The 26,367-nt window shown below is 43.1% G+C and overlaps 1 protein-coding gene across 2 annotated transcripts in view; it reads left to right on the top strand.

Moving 5' to 3' along the window:
• The first annotated feature begins 265 nt into the window (after positions 1-265).
• MTUS2 (microtubule associated scaffold protein 2) overlaps positions 266-26,367 on the top strand; it is a 524,310-nt gene continuing 498,208 nt past the window's right edge. Inside the window, exons 1-2 of one of the 2 annotated variants that reach the window (XM_004577560.3) lie at positions 266-348; positions 18,573-18,644. The gene's annotated coding sequence lies outside the window, so the exon portion shown is untranslated. The remainder of the gene's footprint in view (positions 349-18,572; positions 18,645-26,367) is intronic. The other variant, XM_036493410.2, reaches the window with a different exon arrangement.

Raw genomic sequence — 26,367 nt, 5'->3', positions numbered from 1 at the left:
TCAAGGCAGAGCTCTTACCCAGCTTGCACCGGCCTCTCCACTGAATGCAAAGCTTGCGTTGATACTGATGAGTAAAAGATGTGCAAAAAGCTTCTGATGATTTTTCAAGTCCGAGATAAGCCTGACTGCTGAATCAGTGTATCTCTGCGTGTTATGTAATTCCCAGATCCACCTCTCAGAGCAGATTGGGTGGGTGGTTTATGAAGTCTTATATAAGCGCTCCGACTGTGCTTTTGGTCTTTGCTTAGACTCCGTGTTTGGGCTGTTACATAATTGACTGGAAACTAGGCTGATAAAGCCCAGATTGGGGAGGGGGGAGGAGATACAAACCCGCTCGTGCACGTGCAGGTTTGTAATGAATTGCTGTTGCTGAATTAGAGGGAACAGCAGGCATGGAGGTTTGTGAAAGGGAGATAAGAATAGTATCTGGGGGATTGATGCAATAGGGAACTGCTATGTTTAGCGATTTTTCTAGCGCTTTGAATGCCGCTGAGGAACCTCTGGTCTGTTGTATCTCCCAGCAGACACAGAGTGACTGGGAAACTGACGACTCTTTGTTCTTAGACTTTTTTTTTTTTGAACCTCTGAGAGGGGCCCTCATACTGTGCTTAAAGAGCCCCACTTGAGTTTTTGGATTTTGTTTTTCAACAGAGGGAACACTCTTTTTACCTTAGCTGCACAGAATTTGACTCTGCTTCTGGCTGTAGGTTGGGCTCATCTGCTCACTCATAAAATGCCCATTCAGATATCCTTGTCATCTGAGGCCAAGGCAAGGTAAAAGCGCTCTGGCTGAGATTTTAGCTGATTTGCTGCAGAATGCACGGTGCTGTCATGAGGGTTCTGTGTGGAGCTGTTGGAATTGGGAGGCTCCCTGGAGGACCAGCTCCTGGCCTTTCTGTCTCATAAAAAGAGAATTTCTTCGAATCTGAGTAGAGCTCAAAGTGGAGAAAGGTAGATAAGTTGGTGAGATGGGAGGGAAATGGTTAACGTTCTTCCATGTTCCAGAAGCTGCAAAAATCAACCACTAAATTAATAAAAAGTTAGTGGGAACAGCTCCATAGAAGATAATCTTGTAGAGTTCTGGGGTCAATTTCTAACAGATTTGAATAGCATGCTAACAAACTCAGATCTGGAACATTTGCAGATCAAGGTGGGTCAAGAAGGACTAGAGAATTTTGGCCCATTTCCATGAGCAATTCTTAAAAATTCTGAAGGTTGATTGATTTATTAGAAAGATACCCTCTCCAAATTAACTCTCCAAAAATGCTCCCAGTGGTCAGGACTAGGACAGGCCAAAGAAGGGCACCAGGAAGTCAGGCCAGGTCTCCCACAAGAGTGGCAGGAAGAGCCCGAAGGGGTCAGTGGTTAAAATCCTTACTTTGCACGCACGGGGATTCTGTATAGGCGCTGGGTTGTGTCCCAGCTGCTCCAGTTCCCATTCCTGCTTGTGGCTCCTTGTTTGTGGCCCAGGAAAGCAGTCGGGAGCTTGCAGTCTCGAGGGAGACCCAGAAGAGGCTCCAGTTTGCAGATAGGCTCAGGTCATTGCGGCCACTGAGGGTTCGGACCTGCAGACAAAGGATCTTTTCTGCCTGTTCTTCTTTCTGTGGATCTGCCTTTCCCATGAAAGTAAATAGATGTTTACGGGAAAAAAAAAGGAGTGGCAGGAATGTGGTCACCGGTGCTGCCATTTGCTGCTTCCCTGAGTGCATGTTGGTGGGAAGCCAGAGACAGGAATGCATCCAGGCCTCACGTCCAGGCACTCCATTGTGGGCTGTGAGCGTGGTAACCAGTGTCTTCACTGCTGGTCAGATGCTTACCCCACCCAGCTCCAAGACGTAGCTGAAAAGCAAGTGGGAGCCTTATTCTATCCACTATGTGAATACAAGCTGTTGGAAACAGTCTAGGCGTTTCCCCTTTTCTCTGAGATGATTTCTACTTCCTGTTTGAATTCCAGTGTCTTCAGCTCATAGCAGCTTGACTCTTACCACCAACCCATGTGCCCCATCCATCCATCCATCCATCCATCCATTCATCCATCCATCATTCATCCAGCATTCTTTCCATCTGTTATTCACCCATCAATCATTAATCAATTCTGTATTCTTGTGCACATTCATCCATCATCCATGTATCTGTCCATCCTTGGAGTCTCTATCCAGAAGTTCCTTCCCCTATGGCTATAGAACTGTCCTTGCTGCCTAGTATCTAGCTTTTTCTATTCTTTTTTTTACACCCTCCAGCAAGTATTTTTGAGTATTTTTATGTACCTGGCACTGCTGTAGGCATTAGGTATGGAGTAAGCAGCAACACACACACACACACACACACACACACACTTTTGAAGAACTTGCTGTGTAGCTAGAGGGATCAGGTGAACTTTAATGAAAATAGCTAATATTGCTGCCAAATCGGAAGTCAAGTATTTGTCACAAGAAGCCCATGACTCAGAGGATGAGGATGTGGGATACAGAAAGGGAGACAGTTTATTTAGGATGCCAGCATCTGTGGAGGTGGCAGCCTAGCGCCTTAACATTCTCTGCACCAAAGGGAAGCTAGTGAGGGTTTACATGGGGGAAACTCACTGACAGCCGAATTTTTATCTGGGGACCAAGTTGTTAACATCCACACTTCAGGAAATTGTCAACAAAAGCATTAAACAAAGAATGGGTACATCTTAGGTCAGACCTAGTTTAGGGTTAGCTTCTGTAGGGTGGTCAAGAAAGACTCATGGAGAGGTGAGGCTGAGCAGAGCTCTGGAGGATGTGGAAGAGTGAGCCCCAGGCTTGACCTTCTCTGGGGAGCAGCAAGAGCATGTCTGGTACAGAAGAGAGGTGTGGGGGGGCCGGTGCTCCAGGTGTTCACACCTTATCTACTGCTGTTAACTGAGAACAGCACACACTCACCCTCCTCCTCTCACAGCCACCTGAGGCTGGGTCAGCCGATGCTGGTGTGGCTGTTGGGCTTTTGAGTGGGAGAGAGAGCTGAGGGCCTTTCAGGACATCTGGGATCCAGACTGGACTGGTACCCTTCTAGAAGTGAAGAGGGAGGTTTATGTCCTCACCAATGCCCGCCTTAGGCTTGCTGTAGGAAAGGGGCTGGCTGTCAGGCAGGCTCCATTCAGGCTGGATCCCTGGAGGTAGCCTAGGAGCAACTAGAACCAGGGCAGAGAAGGATGGAGAAAAGGGTTGCCAGCGGGAACCACCCCATGACTCTTAGGGATGTCTAAATGGCAAGGAGGCTGGGGTCTGGGGTTCTGGGTGGCCAGGGGACTGCCCTGTATCTGACACTCAGATACAGACACCTATGCCTCTTCCTTGCTGCAGCAGGGTGCATGGATCCCTCAGCAACACACACACACACCCCTTAGCAGAGAAGGTGAGGAGGAGCAGGCTGCTGCTGTTCTGGGCTTTAGTTTCAGTCACTTTGGATGCATGGGGATCAGGGATGTGAGATAAGGAAGGGGGGCGTTGTTTACTTTTCAAAACTATTAGTTTATAACCATTTTAGCAGCCTAAGATGACTTCTGTGAGAGGGGACTTTGGATGATTTCCTGGCAGGGAGGGAGCATTCTAGCAGTGTGTTGAGCATGTGGACAGGTGGCATGCACAAGAGGCTGTGTGCTTGCCCTGCTGTGCGCTTGTCATTACTTGCTGTGCTTGCTAACTAAGCTGCTGCATTGGAAAATGGGAGGTATAAGGTTATTCCAGGATATTCGATACTCCTCTTTAGCATTTGTGAATGAAGCTTCTTGTCATTGGTCTTGTTGTATAGCAGGATATAACCATGTAGATTACATATAACGAAATAATAATGACAATGTTGTATGTGATAGAACCAGTGCATTCGTTGTGTTATTTATAACCAGCAGTTGATTCATAGGTTTAGCAACATGACAAGCAATTGATATATAGGAAGCAATTAATTTTATGATATAATTGTGTAGCTTTTAAAAAGAATCTTCTTGTGATTGCTATTTACTTGAATTTGGTTAGGTTTTCTGGATTCTTTGCTCATCTCAGATTTTTCGTATCCAGTGTCCCTCCTCCATTTCTTCACACTTCAGTTTCCCCTACCTAGTACATTCTTTTTTTTTTTTTTTTTTTTGATTTTATTATTATTGGAAAGCCGGATGTACAGAGAGGAGGAGAGACAGAGAGGAAGATCTTACATACGATGTTTCACTCCCCAAGTGAGCCGCAACGGTCATGTGCGTGCCGATCCAAAGCCGGGAACCTGGAACCTCTTCCGGGTCTCCCACGCGGGTGCAGTGTCCCAAAGCTTTGGGCCGTCCTCGACTGCTTTCCCAGGCCACAAGCATGCCTGTCTTAACCAGAGACTTTTCAAACTCTTCTTTCTCGTTGTTCAGTGTTGCTTTCCCTTTGGTTTCTCTAGAGTTGTGGCATTTACTAAATCAGTAGTGAATGACAAATGGTTAGATAAATGGAGAGATAAATAAATCATCCCTTTCTCGTTTATATTTTATGTTTCATTATCATGGTTAAGACTCAGTAGAAGAGATTGTTAACTCATTTCATTGAGGGGCTTTTAAAAAGATTTATTTATTTATTTGTTAGAGAGAAAGAGAGCGAGAGAGAATGAGAAAGCAAGGGAGCGAGATCTTCCAACTGCTGGTTTAACTTTGTAGCTAGCTGCAGCAGCTTAGGCTGAGCCAGGTCAAAGCTGGGAACCAGGAGCTTCATCCAGGTCTCCTGCCTGGCAGACAGGGATCTGAACATTTCATCCATCGTCTGCTGCTTTCCCAGGCCACGAGCAGGGAGCTGGTTGGAAATGGAGCAGTTGGGAATTAAACCAGTGCCCATGAAGGGATGCTGGTGCTTGCAGGTAGAGGATTAGCTTGTTGAACCGTTGTGCCAAATTCACTGAATGAGTTCTGAAAACAAGGTTGATTATTGAATATCAGACATATACACTTCCCCTGACCCAGAGAGGCTGAGATGTGTGAGCCCTAGAGATTCTGTCAGTATGGTCACCCTGTGTGTGCCTATAGACCTCTGCATGAGTAAGCTTAGTACAGAAAACGAGCAGTGCGCATGCATTTTACACCATCATGGTAGTCAAGATAGGTAGCAGTTTATGTGATGGGGGCCAAACAAGTGCTCAAATGGCAGGCTGTCAATGACTTGGGGAACTCAGCAGAAATAAAAAGCTACTGTAGTGTGTTAGTGTCTACAAAGGCTAATAAGGCAAATAAATTTGTCTAGGATACAGGCTAGTGTTGATACAGTTATTTTAAATGGTTTTCAGAGGAACAATAGAGAAAGTGTGGAATATAAAACTGTGGATTTTAAGACATGACAATAAAATGACAGAAGCAAATAATGAGTGCTGAATAGGGAAGATGAAGTTCCACACTTCACCAAACTGCCAGTGCAGCATGCTTCATTCAAAAACTTAATATGAACGCTGTCTCTGCTGAATAACGATATGAGAAAAATATTCGCAAATCATTCAAAGTTAATTGTCTTTATACAAAGTTGTTTGGAAGTACTTGCAGTAGTTTCCCAAAATAGGCAATCTTTCTCCATAAATAATTAATTGTCTTCTCAGGTGGTCAGTGTTGGCACATATTAAGCCAAACACGGTCTTTTTGCTGAATTATTCTTGTATTTCTATCAGTTTATTTTATCTTTTAAAATTTTAGAGATTTTTTTTATTTTCATTGAAAAGGCAGATTTATAGAGAGGAGAGGCAGAGAGAAAGATCTTCTGTCTTCTGGTTCACTTTCCAAATGGCTGCAATGACCACAGCTGAGCTGAACCAAAGTGAGGCGCTAGGAGCTTCCTCTGGGTCTCCGTGTAGGTACAGGGTCCCAAGGCATTGGGCCATCCTTTGCTGCTTTCCCAGGCCATAAGCAGGGAGCTGGAGGGGAACTGGAGTAGCTAGGACATGAGCTAGAGCCCATAATGGATGTGGCACTTGGAGATGAAGGATGATCTAGTTGAGCCAATGGGTCAGCCTTATTTTTGTATTTTTTAAAAATATTTATTTTTACTTTGCCTAAAAGTCGAACTTTATATATGTGTGTATATAATAATATTCTGTATAATGCAGAAATCTATGGAGAAGAACATATCAACATTTTAAGAAGAAGACAGGAATCAGTGTTAGAGAGAATGAATATCTTGCATGCACTGATTTATTCCCCAAATGACTGCTATAGCTGCCAGAGCTGGGTAGTCCCAGAGCTGGGAGTCAGAGCCTCTTCCAGGTCTCCTATGTGGTGGAGTGGCCCAGGGTTTTGGATCATCTTTTGCTGCATTCCCAGCCCATCAGCAGGGAGTTGGATGTGAAGTCGAGCAGCCAGGACATGAACCAGTGCCCAGATGGAGGAAGACTAATCCATAGGCAAAGGATTAACCTTCTGTGCCACTGTACCAGCTCTAACAGTCTGTTTTCTAAGGCATCAATTGAGAATGGAAGTCATGCAGTATAATAATTTTGCTTGAAACTGATAATTTGTCAGCCTGATGCATTTGTTATTGTTACATGATATCTTAGGAAGTTTATTAATGGAGCGCATGCTAAGCACTGCATGTAATATCCTAAAGAAATTAAATTTCTGAAGCATTCTCTTAGTTTAATTGGAAGCTAGTATAGTTTTATATGGAGTATGCTAATTTGCCTCTATCGAATTTATGGTTATTCTAGTATCAGTACGTTGCTCTTTGCCCCTATACTTCATACTGAAAATTTCCTGCTTGATTATAGCTCAAGATATTTCCTCAGATAAACATGAGGAAAGACTAATATCTCAGTTTAGATAATTAAAAAATGGCAAAAGCATAAATGTGATCTGAATATTACCTTTGCAGACAGTCAGCAGTGGAAAGAGGCTGGTCAGACTCTTGCCTCTGACATAAAATTTAAGATGGTACCAAAAAACTCGGAAATAAAGACAAGACTTTCATGTAGTTTAAGAGATCAGATAATGCAGAAATCTATGGAGAAAAACATATCAACATTTTAGGAAGAAGTCAGGATCAGTGTTAGGAACTTTCCTCTTAGTGTCAGGCTCCGCTTTGGCTTGGCACAGCATTGGTATTTATTGGAAATGTTCATCGTTTGTTCTTCATGGATTCTTTGCATTGATTTAGACTTTTTTAAACCACTGTGCTAAAATATTATTTATCTTAGTATCACATAGGTCATGTTGGAATAAAGACTTCTAAAATCCTGTCCTAAATAGCAGCAATGAAAATACTGGCGAAAAAATTATAAAGCTAGTACTGTAAAATGTTGGAAATTAGCTAAAGGCACATTAAGTTTATTTACAGTAAGGCAGTGAGCTTCGTGACATAAACCTGTTTTCATTCCTCATCCCCACCGTAGCATGCCATGGTAGTCTTGCCAAATAACCTGGAAAGTTCCGTGCAGCGAGAGCAGCTTTGGAGTTACCCCAAAGCAGGCTCTGGGAAAACTGTCACTTTATGACTTGTCAGCTCCTGAAAAACCCCATTCTCCAGATTGTTGGGTTTTTTTAAAGATTTATTTTATTTTTATTGCAAAGTCAGATATACAGAGAAGAGGGGAGACAGAGAGGAAGATCTTTTGTCTGATGATTTACTCCCGAAGTGACCTCAATAGCCAGAGCTGTGCCGATCCAAAGCCAGGAGCCAGGAACTTCCTCTTGGTCTCCCACGTGGGTGCAGGATTTCAAGACTTTGGGCTGTCCTCGACTACTCTCCCAGGCCACAAGCTGGGAGCGGAATGGGAAATGGAGCTGCCTGGATTAGAACCGGTGCTCATATGGGAGCATGTTCCAGGCGAGAGGACTTCAGCTGCTAGGCCCCCGCGCTGGGCTACAGGTTGGTGTTTTTGCTCACCTACTTACTCGTGCTGTGTGAATGTGTAGTGTATTTGTGGAAAGCAATTAGCAATAATTGTTTAACATTGCAGCAGCTGAGGTGCTGACCCTCGTTGGGTCTAATAATAGGTTGACTTAAAAAGGAAAATTCGGGAAAGGAAATATCCATAGGGGTCTTTAATAAGCTTTCATATTGTCCTTGTAACTTAGAAGGTTGTATCCCTGTGTGTATATCCAGTAAAGACGTCACGGCTGTGCACTAGTAGGAAGAAAAGTTAAGGCTCAGTTGTGAACTACATACCACAGTGTTGGAAGTGATGTAGGCAATGAATGTATTCAGTTTTTTTTTTTTTTTTTTAAGATTTTATTGTTATTGGAAAGCCGGATATACAGAGAGGAGGAGAGACAGAGAGGAAGATCTTCCATCCGATGTTTTCACTCCCCAAGTGAGCCGCAACGGGCCGGTACGCGCCAATCCGATGCCGGGACCAGGAACTTCTTCCGGGTCTGCCATGCGGGTGCAGTGTCCCAAAGCTTTGGGCCGTCCTCGACTGCTTTCCCAGGCCACAAGCAGGGAGCTGGATGGGAAGTGGAGCTGCCGGGACTAGAACCGGCGCCCATATGGGATCCCGGGGCTTTCAAGGCGAGGACTTTAGCCGCTAGGTCATGCCGCCGGGCCCGAATGTATTCAGTTTTGATCTGGGTTCTCGTCTCTTGCAGAGCTAGGAATGCTAAGCAGAAACTGATGTGTGCTAATAGGAACAGAGCTCATTTGGTAGTTAGGGAAGTTACGCATTGATCTGTGAATGTGGGCTTCCCAAAGTACAGAGAAGTACCCAACATAAATAGGCTAAAGAATTATCTGTAAATGGCAGAGATAAGATAAAAAACAGTGCCTCTGACTGGGGAGGTGCATCTGAGACTGGCAGGGATTGATCTGAAAACAGTTCATACTAGAAAAGAAACACAAGAGTAGTGCTGCTAGGTAGGATCTGTTGCAGAGAAAATACTCTTTCCTGCCTACCTTTGGAAGGGGATGATACCCAGATAGGATATACAAGCAAGGTGGAGTCTTCTCATGTGCCCTGATCTGGGATGGGTCAGGTGTGTCATGGGATGGGTCAGGTGTGTCATGGGAAGGCAGGAGTATCAAATAGACAGAGAGGGGCCCAAAGCAATGGTCAGTGGCTAAATCCTCATGTTGCATGCATCAGGATCTCATATGGGCACTTATTCCTGTCCCAGCTGCTCCATTTTCCTTCCAGCTCCCTGCTTTTGGCCTGGGAAAGTGGGAAAGGATGGCCCACAGCCTTGGGACTCTGCACCTGTGTGGGAGATCCAAAGAAGCTCCTGGCTTCTGGCTTCAGATTGGCTCAGCTCTGGCCATTATGTCCTTGGGGAGTGAACCAGTGGACAAAAGATCTTTCTCTCTGTCTCCTTTTCTCTAGGAATCTGCCTTTCCAGGAAAATTAAATAAATTTTAAAAAAGAAAACTCCACTTTGTAAATATGTTCAAAGAACTAAGGAAAACCTCAATTAAAGAATTAAAGGCAGTTATGCAGATAATGTACCCATAAATAGAAATAATCAATTCAGAGAGGGAAATTATACAGGAAAAATGAGAAATTATAGAGTTAAAAACACAATAATTAAAATTTAAGAATTACCCAGAAATGCTCAGTAGATTTGAATTAGAAAAAAGAATTGGCGGACTTCAAAGTAGGTCAATAAAATTACAGTCTGAGGAATAGAGTTGCAAGAATAAAGAAAAAAATCAGCCCCGCATGCATGGAATACTATCATGAGCGTCAACAAATGCACGATGGAAATTTTAGAACAGAGCGTGAAAGGGAACAGAAAACTATTAAATGAAACAGTGGTCAACAATTCTCCAATATTCACAACATTTTGCACTTAAGAAATTCAGTGCACTCTGAATTATATAAACACAGAGATCCATACCCAGCTGTCAAGACCTAAAACAGAGAAAACAAAAAGGAGACATTTTATGCAAATTAACTTCAATAAGAGTTTTAGAAATCACAGGTCCAGAAGGCAGTGGGATAATAACATTCAAAGTGATGAAGAAAAGTATCACTCATCACAAATTTCATATCCAGCAAAAGTGTCCTTAACGAACATAAAATAACTAAAAACTGAGATATTTCAGACCAACCTGAGAATCTGTTTTCTCCAGACCTGCCCTACAGGAACTGTTGAAAGATATCTTTCAAGTTGTGGCAAAAGGACACTGAGCCAGTGACTCAAATCCATAAGAAGTAATATACAGTATCAGAAAAGATAATTAAATAACAATTATACTGAGAAAGATAGTTAAAAATATCTAATAAGAAATGACAAGGGAATTAAGATGGTATACTGAAAAATACATGCAGAGAAATATACAAAGGCAGTAATGGAGTAATATAGGAGCAAATGGAGTAATATAGGAACAGAATGGTATAGGACATGTGCTGCCTACCCAAGTGTTGGTCAGATCCAGTGTGCTTTCGGTTCTGTATATGAATGGTGAGTACCCATACAATCATTCTGTTTTCACTGGTATTCAATGAATTACATGAGATACTCACCAATTTAAAGTAGCTTTTGGGCTAGAAGAGTTTTTCTCAGCCATAGGCTAAGTAAGTGTTCTGCTCATATTAAGGAAGGCTAGGATAGGCCATGGTGTGTAGTGCGTTTAGTATATTAAGTGCATTTTTTACCTAACCATATTTTCCAGTTATTAGTCCATGACCCACAGTAAGTCTTTACTGCCTCAAGATGTTTTCTGAGGAAGGCAAGATTGGTTTAACATAAAAAAGTCACTTCATATATATTAATAGTGAAGTGCAGAACCCTTATTATTTCAATAGTTGTGAAAAACAGCCCTTGACAATGTCTATAGTGTTATGTGGTAAAAAGAAAACCAAGTGGTCACAAAACAGAGCATAGAAGGATGTGTCCTCCGTATGATGAAGGACGTTATGAAAAGCCCACAGTTAGCATCCTGATAATGAGAAAACACTATTTTCCTCCCATGATCAAGAACAAGGCCAGGTTGCCTGCTCTTCACATTTCTATATCATCATGCTGGGAGATAGATTGAACATTTGTACACTGACAAATACAAAACAAAATTGAAATAAAGTAAAGGGAGCCTAAGTAAATGGAAAGATGTCCTGTGTTCATGGCCTTGAAGACTTATGTCCAGAAAATAAAAAACACGGTAAAAACTCAAGCATTTCATAAAGAAAGGTAACCCAGTTAAAAAAATTGGGCAGAGGATTTGAGTTAAAATTCTCCCCAAGAAGGCATACGGATGGCCAATAAGCGTGTGAACAGGTGGAAAGTATTAGTCATAAAGGTGGTTAACGTTAGTCAATACCACGATATGATAGAGCTTCATACTCACTAAGAAAATGAAAAAAAAATTACCAGGTGTTGATGAAAATGTAGGAAGATTTGGATCCCTGATACCTTGCTGGCGGGATTATGAAATGGTGCATCTGCTTTGGGGCATATAGCAGAAATAAAGTGAGTCCCAGAAGTTCTTAAATGGAGGAGACAGTTTTGGTTACCACAGTGAAACACCTGGAGAACATCACTTTGAAAGAGAAAAGATTTATTCGGCTCACAGTGTGGAGATTCAAGTCCAGCAGTGAGCAGCAGTTCTGTGGGTGAGGGCTGCAGTGGCAGAGTGCATGTGGATGACATGTCTCAGGGTGGGTGAGCTGGGTACAGAGGGATGCTCAGAGTCTGGGTCAGATTTGCATAACCAGTTGTGTCAGGATTCCTCTCTGAGTACAGACTTCCAAAGGTGTAAGGATTTTCCACTCGGCTTTTGCTATGGAGCACCAATGGACTAAGTACCCACACCCGTAGGACCATTAACTTAGGATTTGGGGGTTTATATTCCTGCGTGTTTGGAAGTCAAGTTATTGTTCAAACTTGTATATACCCACAAGAATTGAAAACTTAGATCCACATACAGATTTGTGCACAAATGGACCCAGAACAGTCCTAAATCAGAAACCTAAATGTTCAGCAGTTGATAACTCATGGGTACGTAGAATGTGTCATATTCATATAATAAAATATGTACTACTCAGGCATACAAGATAATTAAGTACTGATTGACTTAACAAAATAGCTGTCAGTTGGAAGCATTTTATTAACTTAAAGAAGGCAAAAGCAGAAGACCACCTATTTTAGGAATCCATTTATATGAGATGATCAGAATTGGCAAATTCTTAGAGAATGTATGTTAGTGGCTGTTCAGGGCTGAGAGCAGGGAGAACTGTGGAGTATATGTAAATGGTCAGGATTTCTTTGGGGATGATCAACAGCCTTCTGGGATTATATAGTGGCAATGATTGTACAACTTTGGGAACATACTGAAAACTACTGTGCCCTTTAAAATGGTAAATTTTTTTTTTTGGCTGTGTGATCCGCATATCAGCAAAACTGTTATCTAAAATAGCATTTGTCTCGATTCCTGAGAATATCAGTTTTCCATTGCTAGAACAAAATATGTGAGGTAGGGTACTTAACTCAGAAAAGTGGTTTCTTTTTATTTTCCTACTTACTTATTTAGAAAGTATGAGTTACAGAGGGAAAGTGGGAGAGTAAAAAGGAGGAATAGGGAGGGAGGCAGGGAGGGAGAGAAAAGGCAGAGATGTAGAGATAACTTCCATCCATTTTCTCATTCCCCGCCTGCCTGAAAGGATAACGACTGGACCAGATCAAAACTGGGACTTTCTCTGGGTCTCCTAGCGGGATGGCAGGGGCCTAAGGCCTGGTGCTTTTCTAAGGCACATTAGCAAGAAGCTGGCTTGAAGGCGGAACAGCCAGGACACAAACCAGCATGGCCTGATGCACTACATCACAATGCAGCCCCTAGAAGAGGTTTCTTTGGCTTGTAGTTTTAAAGGCTGAAAGTCCAGGAGCAAGCTTCAGTCTGACCTCTGTTGAGTGCTTCATGGTGGATGCTATTACAATGGTGGGACAGTGTTCGATGCGATCCCATGGTGAGACAGGAAGCCAGCCAGTGGGGAGGGGATGGGCTTGCTGTTTTATTTATTTATTTAAAGATTTATTTATTTGATTGGAAAGTTAGATATACATAGAGGAGGAGAGACAGAGAGGAAAATCTTCCGTCCGATGATTCACTCCCCAAGTGACTGCAATGGCCGGTGCTGCGCTGATCCAAAGCCAGGAGCCAGGAACCTCTTCCAGGTCTCCCACGCGGGTGCAGGGTCCCAAAGCTTTGGGCTGTCCTCGACTGCTTTCCCAGGCCACAAGCAGGGAGCTGGATGGGAAGTGGGGCTGCTGGGATTAGAACAGGTGTCCTTATGGGATCCCGGCGCGTTCAGAGCGAGGACTTTAGCTGCTAAGCCACGCCACCGGGCCCAGGCTTGCTGTTTTATAACACTCCATGCTGGCAGACTAAACATGGGCCCAAGAGTACTACCTTAATTTCTTGTGAGGGGCATGTCCTTGCCATCACCACCTTCCTGCAGGACCCACCTTTAAAAGGTCTCCCTATCTAACATCACTACCCTGAGAACCGTGACTCCAACACCTGCTCCTTAAGGAGCAAACCCCACCCAAAACATAAATCAGAGGTTTAAGGCTCCTATTCATTGTTGAGTCTTACTCTGATCCCACCGTGTTTCTTAAGATCAGATCCTTGAGGAATTGCATGTGGAGTACCAACGCCTGTCGGAGAAAGGAGGCTGTGAGCTGGAGGAACTCTGAAGAGCAGCATTCCGTGCACATTTAGTGTAGGAATAAATGCTGTGAGTCCAGCAGGGCACACTAACACTGCATTCCAGTCTTTGGTACCCACAAGTTTGTAGCTCTAGGAAAGGTTCTGCAATACTCAGTATCTTGGTAACAGGTATATTAACAAGGATGAGAAAGGCCATCCTTTATCGAGTACTTCTGTTTAATAGAAATGTCCTGGCAGATGCGTATGTCAGTTTCAATTTTCTGGTAGTCACAAAGGAACAGATGGGATTCATCTAGTTTATTCAACCCAATATATCATTTTAGCTTGTGGATATGTTTTACATCCTTTTTTTTCCCTACTGAATCTTCAGAATCATGTATTTTATACTTAGAATGCATCTTGTCTCAAACTAGTTACATTTCATGTGTTTACTAGCTGTGTGTGACAAGTGGCTACGGAATTGACAGGTTAGGGGAATTTTTTAACTAGATAGAAGGCTTCCAGAGACAGAGCATGGTGTACTGGTTTTGAGCTGGATCAAGATTCATTTTCTGGCTTCAGCTCTTAAAACATTGACTTGTTTTTGGAAATTAGTTTACTTCTGAGATCTGACATATGCATTTGCTATGCTAGTTATTCAGGAAGTTTTGTGCCTTTTTGACTTAAGATATTTTCAGCTTGCCATGTTGTGATTCAAGTAGTGTGTGTATATTTTTATTTTGGTGTTTTATTTCAATGGTGGAACGGCTCAGTTCTTCCTAAGTAAGGACTAGTGGCCCAGAGGGTGAAGTTGGAGCCCCATCTTGGAACAGGAGGTAGGCGAAGGAACAGTTGCATGCCAGGAGAAGGAAGGAGCAAAAGCTGGGCTGGAGACTTGGAATGGCACAGCTCCGGGGGTTGCTTGGTGGTTGGGGTGTCCTGGAACAGGGATGTGAATGCCCGACTGGTGTTTCTGCTGTCATACCTGCATGCAACATTCACTTTGCTTTTGGGTAGAGGTCTCTGGGCCTTCAGGCAGCATCTATTCCCACTGTCTGTTATGTCCATTTCTGTGTTCTGCTGCCTGCTGGTGGTCTGTGGTTCCTGTTTTGGTTGTTGGCAATAACTGATGGCTGAAGGCTTCACTGGATGAAGCTGAGCTGTTGGTTCTAGGGCAGCCGCTACTGTCTCTTCACAGTATGGGTTTGTTTTGTTCATTCCCTACAGCCCCCACACATGTGTGAAAAGTCTTGAAAGAGTTGTGGAAAAGTCATATAATGAAAACACTGCATGAATTTCAAAGATTTTTTTTTGCACCAAAAATACCTAATGTTTTCTGTGTACTTTTTTGAAATCCCTTCAGATATATCCAGTGTTCACATAATTTATGCCTTACTTGTGCTTATTTTGTATCTTAAGTAGCATAAAGTTGTTTTCTAACTTTTACATTGGGTAGTGTAATTCCAGCTGGTCTGTTAATTCTAGGCTATTACATTTACAGAAGTTTTTCTTTTGTTTCTTTAAATTTGTGGCTCTACCCAGTGTAATCATGATTTTCTTAGTGTCAGTGCACTGTTCAGGCATTGCCATCACTGATAACAGACTGAAATAGGAGGCTACTTCAAGATATCTGTGGGCAGTGGAACTGAAAGATAACTTTATTTTGGTGCAAAGAATATTTTCATATTCCTAATTTTTGTTGTCATACCCATTTTACACATATATGGATTTCAGATTTTTTTTGATACCAAAATGAATTTATTCTTGGTTCTTTTTTCCATGAACTTTTTGAAGTCCTGTCACATCTCTGTTTTGAGACAGGGATCTCTATTGGAACATTCAGAGTACCTTTAGATGTTGGGGGTTTACTTTGCTTATCTTTCTTTTTCTGATCTTTTATTCTTTTAGAAATTCTGAGGGGAGTCCACAAAATGCACCTGGAATGTCAGCTGTTGAGTCAGAAGGCTGATATGTACCAGTATCTTATCCATAAATACTTTTAGAAATAGGCACAAAAACACCAAAAAGTTTATTTTGCAACTGGCTGTTCTTTCACACAACAAAACAAAATAATTTATGGTAGGCTGCTGGCTTAATGGATCTCCTAGTGGGAAGGGAAAATTCTTACTTCATTTCAGAAGAAATACATGTTGTGAACCAGGAAATTGCCTGCTTCCAGAACTTTCACGTGGCCTTTATTTTCCCATTGACAGTATCAGGGTGCTCATAGAGCTGTTTGTTATACATGTATTGTGTGTGTGTGTCTGTTGCTGTTCATAACGAATAGGGGTTTGGTAGGTTTTAAGATGGGTTATTAAATACACAAAGAAACTTCAAAACTTCAACTACATGTGAAATGAAATCAAAAGCTCTCTGTTGTAAAAACAATTGAAGTCCCTGCATATCAGGGGACTTCAGAAAGGTTTGTGAAAAGATGCACGTTTTGAAAAAGTGTGCATAGACTTCAAATAGTTTTTCAGATAAATAAATTTAATCTTTTGATTCTTTTTTTCTGTGAAGTTGAAGCCATATTCACTTGAGAGGCAGGGAGATTGAGAACTGCTCACTGGACAGGTGAGAAGCCTCTGGTAAATGAGGCAGCTCTGCACATACTGGCTTCAGAGGGTAGTGCTGACCCCCAGGTTCTCAGAATTACTGTGCTGTGCTGAACCCCCATGGCTCCTTGTCACTCAGCTTCGCCCCAATGTGCTGGCTTGAAGGCCTAGACTCTCCTTGATTTGGCCCAGATTTGGTGGCACACAGTCTTGGACAGTCTTGCCTTTGCCGACATGACTTTCCAGCACTTTTCCCCTGGGGATACTTCAATTTCCTAGCTCACCCACATTCACATGGGGTTGGCACTGTGCTGGGTGCTTTGTGTCATTTGCCAAATGGCCTGCAATAAGCTAGGAATGGGTAGGGGCCAGATCCAGAATCTGGGAGTCCCATCCAGGTTTTCTACATGGGTGCCAAGAAGCAAACTAATTACACTGTCACTGCTGCCTTCTAGAGTCTGAGTTAGCAGGAAGCAGGAGTTAGGAACAGGAGTGGGATGCAGGCATCCTGACTGGCATCTTCACCACTAGGTTTAGTGCCTATTCCTTTCATAAAATTTGTGAAGCACCTTTTGTTAGAAGGAAGCGTTACTTTGGTTGTGGCTGGGCTTGGACTGTGACTTACTTCATTTCCTTAGAGTGATGTGCTGTCTTCTCACCTTGCCCTTGCCAGGTCTGCGGCTGCACTTCTGCATTCTGCCCTTTGCATCCTTCATTCATCCACCTGGTTGCAGCTCATTCTCCGCTTATCCACTTGTTCTGTCGTGTTTTTCAGTTGACCTGCCTTCTTAGTGATCAGTCTCACTTTTTTGGGGGTTTGTTTTCCGGTCTTCTTCTTTTTGCAGTGTTTACACTCTTAAAGAAAACTGTGTATTTTATAAGGGGGAGCTGAGAGGGTGTTAGCAGTTATGGTACCATGTGAGACCTGTGTTATGTTTTGGGTTGCCTGGATGTTAGCTCCAGATCTGCTTCTACTTCCGTTGACTTGCTAATGTTTCTCCAACAGTTGATGGAACAAATAATTGAGTCCCTGCCATCCATATGGGAGACTTGAGTTGAGCTTCAAATTCTTGGCTTTGTCCTTGCCCAGGACCTGGATGTTGTAGGTATTTGATAAGTGAACCAACAAATGGGAACTTAATGTATTATTGTCATTAAAAATAAATGAAAACTATGGAACTGGGGCTGTAAGGTATCAGGCTAAGCCTCTGCCTGCTACCCCAGCATCCCACATGGGTACAGTTTGAGTCCGATTGCTCCACTTCTGTTCCAACTCCTTATTTATGGCCTTGGAAAGCAGCAGAGGATGGTTGAAATTTTTGGGCCCTTGGTGCCATGTGGGAGACTGTGAAGAGTCTCCTGGCTCCTGGCTTTAGATTGGCCCAGGTCTGACTGTTGTGGCCATCTGGGGAATGATCCAGTGCCTGGAAGATCTTTTTCTCTGTCTCTCTTTCTATTTGTCACTCTATTTTTCATGGAAAAATACAGTAACTAAAAAAAAAATAAATTAATTCAATAAATGAAATTTTAAAATAAGACAAATCCAGTTACAATAAACCTGTACATTTAAGCCCTTTCAAATGTTGAGATAATTAATCTTTCAATTGTTGATCATAAGTTGGAATAGAAATAGTTAATCATAATGCCAAAACCATTGAGGCTGTTTATAAAATTGATGTATATTTGAGAATAAATAGTTTGGAAAGTTCATTTGATTCACAAACTTTTTGTTTTAGTCTTGTATGTTTTGTTAGGAAAACTTTCAAACTTGCCATGTTTGTAGGTAAAATATGACTGAATATGGCAGTATAGTATGAAATAGCATGCTTTCTATTATCTTCAGGACAAAACCATTTGACTATAAAATTTGTGCCTTTTCCTGCCACTTAATAGCCAATCTTCTGATGGAAATTTAGGAAGAATTACTGATTTTTTTTTGAAGTAGAGTTCTTTTAATGACTTAATATTATACTGCAGGAGTCATAGTCACTCTGGCTTTTGGTTTCTTCTGAGGTTGGAGAAAATAAGAAGCAAGAAGAGTTTCTTTTTTTGGGGGGGGGTTCAGTCTAAAAAAATCAAGATCTCTTAAGGTACAGTGGTTGTGTATCAGAGATGTAGTGCCCATGACAAAGGCTGCATTCTAATCCTTTGTTTTGATGATATAGTTGAGAGTGTGCTTTGAGATTACTAATTGCTGTAACGGTTAAGACAGGAAAAATTGAAGCCAAGTCACGTAACCTAGTGAGGATTACCCTGACTATACGATTAAATAGCCCTAAAATCCAGACTCAGCCAGTGCATAAATGGAGAGTTTGTGATACAGCTAGAATTAGGAAGAGTTTATTTGTGTTGCTAATATTGCCATGATTCAAGCAACCCTAAGCTATGTTTCAGTGAGAAGAGGTACGATAGTGCATTTATTGTTTGTGCTTTCTGTATCTTTCTGTTTTCTTCTGATCTTTTTTTCTTCATTCTTCTTCAGGTTTTCACAACTGGATTGTTGCTAGGGCAGATCATCACTGATGGCCATAAAACTTGCTTTCCGGAGGTCAGGGTGAGTTCATGTGGATTGCTACTTGATTTATTCTTCCATTTAACTGGAGTCTGCAATTGCCCCCTGAAATGTTGAACACTTCCTTGATGCTCAAATAAATATCTGTGTGTGTGTGTAGTTTGTTGTTGTTAAATGATGTTATTAATGAAACAGGTCAATGCCACCGGAATCTTGTAGGAAAGCTTTCTATGATCTTGATTTTGTTAAAAAGTGAAGAATATATTGAGATGTTGACTGAAACTCAAGCATATGTGCGTGTTTTTTACTGATTTGTAAAATGTGGAGTATGGCTATTACAGATATCTCTTTCTTAGTGGTAATTAATCTTCTATTGCAACAAAAGGTTATGTGTCATTGTGAACACAGGTTTGCCATTATCTGTAGACAGAAATAGGACAAGGGGATGCTGGCATGTTTGTGAGCCTGCTTTGAGCAAGGAAATGTGTTTGATAAATGAAGTTGCTAAGAGAAAACGACCGGATCTGAGGGGAAAAGTTGATGCAGTACAGAGTCAATTAAACTAAGAGCAGAATCTTTCACAGGCATCCAGGACCAAGGGAAGTTTAAGCACTGGAGAGAAGTGTTTTCTGAGTGCTGCTACTGGTGTTCAGTGCAGAGTAGACAAAGATGCCCCTTCCACGACACTGTCTTGCTCTGCATAATGAAACATTGTAGGACTGTACTGATTTTCCAAACAAGACACTTCATTGGTATATGTTGGAAGGTTGATCATGTCAATTATCAGATTGCACATCTTTCATGGAATCCCAACGGTTTGAAAAAGAGCAGCGATAGTTGTGGTGCACTGGGTGTCGTCTTCTCTGCGGTTTCCCTGTGCAGTACACAACCTGAACAGCCGCCCAACCATCAGGTGGGTAGAGGGAGGTTTATTTATTTATTTTTTCAATTAAAATTTGACTGTAAAGATCAGGAAGTAAAACAAGGATTTAAGGATGTGAAAGATTACTTTAATGGAAATTTGACCTGAAAGAAACTCTTTCAAGGCATAGTAGTAGTTTTATAGATTTGGGGCCTAAAACAGAAGCTTGGTATTTCTAAGCGTGAAACTAGAAAAAAAAAACCCAATTCATATGTTTTAAAGATATATTTATTTCATAGAGTTACAGAGAGGGAGAAAGAGAGAGAGAGACAAAGAGAGAGAGAGAGGTATCTTCCATCTACTGATTTACTCTCTAATGGCCTGTCTGGGACAGGCAGAAGCCAAGAGCCCAAAGCTTCCCTCAGTCTCCGACCTGGGTGCATGGGCCATCATCTGCTGCTTTCACAAGCGCATCAGCTGGGACACAAACTAGTGTCCATGTGGGGTACCTGTGTTGCAGGTGGTGGCTGTACCCTTCAGATCACAGTACCAGTCCTAAAATGAGTTTTATGACTGAACTCTTGTACTTTAGTGGTACACAGCATGTATTTTCAGTTTCCTGTGTGCTTGATTGGGGTAATTTTTTGGTATAGATTACTTTCTGTGTTATCTTCTTGTTCTCAGATGATTGAAACCTGAACTTTTTCCACCAGTAAATGGAAGTTGCATTTAGAATGTTTAGTGTATTCATAAAGGGTGGCTCTTCATTACTTACACATTTTTTTTGTGTTAATTCCTTTTTGCTAGTCTGACAAAGAGAAATAGATTCTGAGCAGTCCTTTGGGGTTAGGTAATTGGGTGGAAGCTGTATATGCAATGGCTGATTGGAAAGTTACTGAGATATAGTACACAGATATGGGGGCAAAGCCTGCAGTGCGGCGGATAGAGGTTATAGTCTTGGAGGTTGGAGTTGTACGTTGTGGTGCTGGTTGTTGGAGCTGGTTAGGGTGCTGCAGCAATGGGGGCTGTGGTGAGGGTTAGCAGCAAATGTCATGGAGTTAAAAACTTGAAGGCAGGAAAATAATAGTAGTGGGAACAGAAGACTGGGGGCTGGTGCTATGGCTTTGTGGGTTAAGCCACCACCACCTGAAGTTCTGGCATGCTGTATGGGCGCTGGTTTGAGTCTAAGCTGCTCCACGTCTGATCTGGTTCCCTGCTGATGTGCCTAGAAACGTAGTAGAGGACTATGTAAGTTCTTGGGACCCTGCATTCAAATGGGAGATCCTTTTTTTTTTTTAAAGATTTATTCATTTTATTACAGCCAGATATACACAGAGGAGGAGAGACAGAGAGGAAGATCTTCCGTCCGATGATTCACTCCCCAAGTGAGCCGCAACGGGCCGGTGCGCGCCGATCCGAAGCCGGGAACCTGGAACCTCTTCCGGGTCTCCCACGCGGGTGCAGGGTCCCAATGCATTGGGCCGTCCTCAACTGCTTTCCCAGGCCACAAGCAGGGAGCTGGATGGGAAGTGGAGCTGCCGGGATTAGAACCGGCGCCCACATGGGATCCCGGGGCTTTCAAGGCGAGGACTTTAGCCGCTAGGCCACGCCGCCGGGCCCCAAATGGGAGATCCTTAAGGAAGCTCCAGACTCCTGGACACAGCCCCAGCTATTTCAGCCATTTGGGGCATGAACCAGTGGATGGATGACCTCTCTCTGTAGCTCCGCCTTTCAAATACATTAAAATGAAACTTTAAAAAAGAAGCCTGGCCAGCTTCTCTATCCCAAGAGAAAACTTTTGCTTCCCTGGGTGCTGGGGACTGAGCTGACCAGAGGGAAATTCAGTTGGCCTGCGTGTTTGTGGAATGCAAAGATAGTTTTCTTCTTGTGGCATTTATGCAGCTGCCTTCAGTGCCTTCAGGGACACCACAGATCTTGATGAATGATCACGGGGGCCTTAATGCATTTGTTTCCTGTACTGCTCCCTACGCCCCGTAATTTCTCTGTTTTCCTCCGTTTCTCGTCCTCTGCTGTGTCTCTCTTGTCTGTGGTTGGGAATTTGATACTCTCTGAATAGAAACACAGACACATGATCAATTAAGAGAAGCACAGATGAGATTTTGGATGAAAACATGCTGATGTTTGTCTCTGAAACCTCTCCTAACCTCTAAATACCCCCAACAGATGAATGCTCTATGTTTTGCAGAAAGCATACTATAGAGCTTATTTTTTATATTTTTAAAATAAGTGTAGGGACAAAAGGAAAGCAGGAAGAAGGATAAATGATTTTTCACATATCAATTTCCACCTTGGATACTTGCTTAGTTTGCTGTCTTGTCTTTGTGAATATTCTGATTTGCCTCCTCTTTGTGTTTGGAATGCCAGAGAGTGAGAAAATGAAGACGTTTTGCTCTGATGTTTAGCACCTGTGATATTGAGCTAATCATTTTGCACTCTCGTTTTTCTCTTACCTTTCAGTAGGGAAAATGAGATTTTCTCTTAGAAAACACTGAGGGAATGTTAGTGAAAACACCAACTTAATGAATGTGAAGATGAAACAAAGTGAAAGGCTTAATAATGGTCATGTGTTCTCACGATCATCAGTTTTGGGATTGGGATCTCATCATTATATGCTCCAAATAATTTATGTATTTTTTGGGCAGATTTATTTGTTTGAAAGGCAAAATAACAGATAAGGAGGGAGAGAGAGAGAGAGAGAGAGAGAGAGAGAGAGAGAGCATGAGAGAGAGCGCACAAGAGCCTGTGCGCTCTCTAATCTGCTGGTTCACTTCACCAGTGGCTGCAACAAATGGGGTTAGGCTAGGTGGAAACCAGGAACCAGGAACCTGGAACCTCATTTGGGGCTCCCATGTGGGTGGCTGGATCCAACTACTGGGACCATTATGCATTGCCTTCCCAGGCGCATTGGCAGGAAGCTGGGTTGCCTGGACTGGTAATGGCATACTGACGTGGGATGCCGGTGTCCCAAGTGGAGGCTTACCCCCCTACAACACAATGCTGGCTACAATTCTGGTTATTCTCTGGAAGAAATCCTTTATAGGGATTAAGTGAACAGATGCATTCTGTGGCAGGAGAGATTCAGGCATCAAGAGTGGCATTGTGTACAGAGCAGTTAGTGGGTGATCCTCTGAGGGAGGCCCTTAGGTTAGGGACACTGTGCCATGCACTTCATGGAGTGGAATGAAGTTTTGGTGTGCAAAACCCAGTACAGTGTAGCATGAAGCAAGGGCTCCTTGCAGCACCGCTGCCCTGGCCCGTGATTCTCCACATCTCATTGCTCCTTACCGCCGCCCGTCAGGCAGCTGCTGCCCTCGCTGCATCTGCCAGCTTTGGGATATGAGGGAATTGAGGTTGCAGCCATCATCCGCTGGGCCAGCTCTGCTCTTTGGATCTGTTTTTCATTTCTCAGATTCTATGCCTCAGATCAGCTGTCTCATCACCCAGCTCTGCTTTTGAAATGGAGTTGATAATTCTCTCATTAGAGGGCCCTAGAGTAAGTGGGCCAGAGGCCTCCTACCAATCCGCGTGGGACAGCTGATGAGGTGCATGAGAACAGCTGGCCCAAGGTTCTCTCAGAGACCTTAGAGGCCATTTCCCCCCTCACACCCACAAAGGCCCTGTGATTTAGGACTGAAATATGCCCCCTGTGGGAAGCAGATGAAGGAACCCAACGGTGTGTGTGTCTTTTGTTCTGCTTTCAGTTATCTTCAGGGATAGATTAGAAGCACTATGGAGGCTCAGAGGCCATTAATTCTGGAAAAATGAGGGTGATCATTGTCCTGATCCATCTCTTCCTTATAAAAGCATAGGAGAAGAAATGGCCAAACACAGTTTAATATTTAAATCTGTGGATCCAACCATTTTGGAAACTGGTTGTGGAGGGCAGAAGGAAGATAAAGCAGTAAATACTACGTGGGTAATTTTGGGAAACTGCTTTGTTGTCCATTTCCAAACAGTACATAAGATGGTGTGATTTTCCATGTGCCTCTCTCTTGAATGTGCTGGTATCTAGCTGGTGCAGTGAGGAAATTAAGTCTGTGTTCATCTGTCTGAAAGCAGGCCAGGTTTTGTTAAACCAGGTTATCAGGGCACGCGTGCGCACACACACACTCACACACCCGGCCTGGGTCAGCTCAGGACACTAGAGTGCACGCAGAGATCTGGGTCACCTATCCTGTGTCATCTTTGATAAATAAGTGGGTGAGCATGCCAGAGGCCAACCACAGGACAGTTACAGTGAGAAGCAGGGACCTGTGTGTCCGAGTCATGGTGGCTTTCAGATGGGACGCTTCAAGGATGCCTGTGTACTCATGTCAGAGGAGTTCATTAGCTTTGCAGTCATCCCTGGACATTCTCAGCCAGATGTTTTCCCAGTGGACAGCCACAGCCTGCTCACATGAGCATATTATAGATGGTGCCCCTCCCCCTTTTGGGTGACAGCAGCCCTGAGTGTCTCCGTCTCCTGGCAGTGACCTCCTCATGCAGGAGCCTGGTAGCTCAACATCCATTTATAGTACTCCTTTTGAAGTCTTAGTTTGGTTCGAACAGTAGGAGAATGAATTCAGTGATTAAAAATGGCTTTTTAAATGTCAACTTTTGCTTGGAAAGATTTTTATATTCTATTCTGAATCGTAATGACAATGTTGTTCATGGTCCTTAACCTGCTGACTGTTAAGATGCTGTGTGTGTTTAGTGTTCAGCTGTGTACATGGGCTATTCCTCCTAGATGCCTAGACAAGAATTCAGCTTCTGCAGAAGAGGTTGTCAACCCCGCATGTGGCCCAGGGAGCAGCTGTGGCTTGTGGGGAGTGCAGAGGGGCCTGCAGCACTTTGCCTTCTTGCTCTGTAGAGTCTACAGATTGCTAGGTTGTAGACTTGCCAAGGGCAGGGCTTTGGTCTGTTATTCACTGGTGCTTTTCCTGGCACTTGGAGTAGTAAGTGCTTGACACACAGTGAGTGTTCAGAAAGTGCTTCCAGAATGAATGAAACAACTTTGAACTTTGCTGTTTCTCTTGCATTCATCTCAGTGCAAGGGAACCAAGAGGATTTCCATAATCTTTCTCTTCTTCAGCCATCACGGAGGCTTATTAAAAGATCAGGGGAGCCCTGTGCGTAAGAAACAAGGAGGGAGAAGTCATTGTCCATGGCATATTCCTGAGTTAATGGAACACCTGGTTTTCTCATGGAACTCCATAATGGATACGGTTCTTCTCTGCTCTCTCCGTCCATAGACAACCTGCTCCAGTCAGGATGTGATGGTGCATGGGTCATCAGCAGGCAGTGAAGAGGGATGGTGTGGATCTGGTGACACTTCAGGTCTTTTCTTGGCTCTTGGTTCTGGCATTTTGCAGTGTGTGGCCTCACCTGCTGGCCAGGTGCCTTCCTGTGATATGGCATGGTGCCTGGCTTGTCACTCAGTGAAGTTTCAAGGAGAAAGCAAGAGAGGGCACCTCATAATGTGGCTCAGTTCTGCATTGCTTTCCCCTGTGTCTGAAAGCCTCCTTTACAAAGTTGACATTTCTGTGCTTGCTAACTTTGTGTTTTATTTCTAAGCATATATATGATTTTTTCCCCTTCTTCCTCAGCAAGTTGGGCATATTCAGCAGGGTCCTGTGAGGAATTAGAGCTGCCTGAGTTCTGAGGTGTGTTACAGAGCGTAACTAAGCAGTTACGCAACCATACCACTGTGAACTAGTTTGTTAATGAACCCACAAGCTTCATTAGGGAACCCATGTGAGAGACCTTGGGGGACGTCTAAACCAAGTTCTGAGGTCTCCCAATCCAGGTCAGCTTTCTCTTCAGAGCTTAATTTAAAGCCATAGCAATTCTCTGTAATAACTGAAATGCACGAAAGAATTGGATCGGAAGCACTTGCTTGGTTAATCATACATTCTAAGAAGCATTTCAGTTCACTCGAACAATCTTACATCCCCTGGAATGCACAGTGCACTCCTGAGCCTATCAAGTCAAAACTGGGTGTGTCTGTTCTCTAAATATTTTAGTTCTGTTTTCTTCTCCTCTCTGTAGGAGAAATTAAAGTATCCAGGCAGGCTGATATCCACAAACGCTTCTACACAGGCAAATGAGTGGCCACTGACCGTGCCTGTTTAATAGACTCAGTGAGAAGAATGTATGTTTTCTTTTTCATGTAGAAGCAGTTCTTTTTTGCATTCAGGAAACAAAGTCATCTTTTATTTATGAAGAACATGCACACTTAACAAAGTCGAGTCTTCAAGTGTAGAGAGGATTAAGATTCATTTTCCTTCTGCAAATGCAGAGAGAATGAGAATGCTGGTCCGTATAATGCCTCCTCATTCCAGCTTTGAAGTTCTTGCCATGCCTCATGGGTGAGACCATGTCTGTCTCCCTCCCATGGCTGTTATTCATAGGTGGTTTCCTTGCTGGACCCTGTGCTTCTTCAGTAGTTGCTGCTTGTTTTACTCACTCCCAGGTCATTTGACAAGGTGCCTTATATATCATGGGTCTCCGTCATTTGGTGAATGACCAAAGTTTCTGAGTCTGAGCAAAGCCCTGAGGGGTGGATTTGTTTGTGGTCCTTATAGTTTACAAAAGGGGCTGGTGGTAAAAGAGTCCACATCCCTGTTGTATCCCAACTGAGCCACTGCCCTGTCCTGTGTGTAGGATGGCACAGGAAGCCTGCCAGAAAAATCACTTGAGAACTTTCTTTATAAAGTGGGAAAACTACTGAAATAAGTATGGATGATTCTGATTTTCTGTTGATAAATTCATCATCACTTGAGATATGTTGCAGTATCTGTTTAGTTCTTGTTGTGCAGTGGGCCTGGATTCAAGTCCACAAAGCACTCAGGAAAGTTCATGGCTTTGTACTTCTCCCTGTTCTCTATTATTTACAGTGTGTCT

Source organism: Ochotona princeps, chromosome 12 (genome assembly GCF_030435755.1).
Source record: "Ochotona princeps isolate mOchPri1 chromosome 12, mOchPri1.hap1, whole genome shotgun sequence".
NCBI classification, from domain to species: domain Eukaryota; kingdom Metazoa; phylum Chordata; class Mammalia; order Lagomorpha; family Ochotonidae; genus Ochotona; species Ochotona princeps.
The sequence above is the reverse complement of the archived record's forward strand: the minus strand, read 5'-3'. Positions and strand labels throughout refer to the sequence as shown.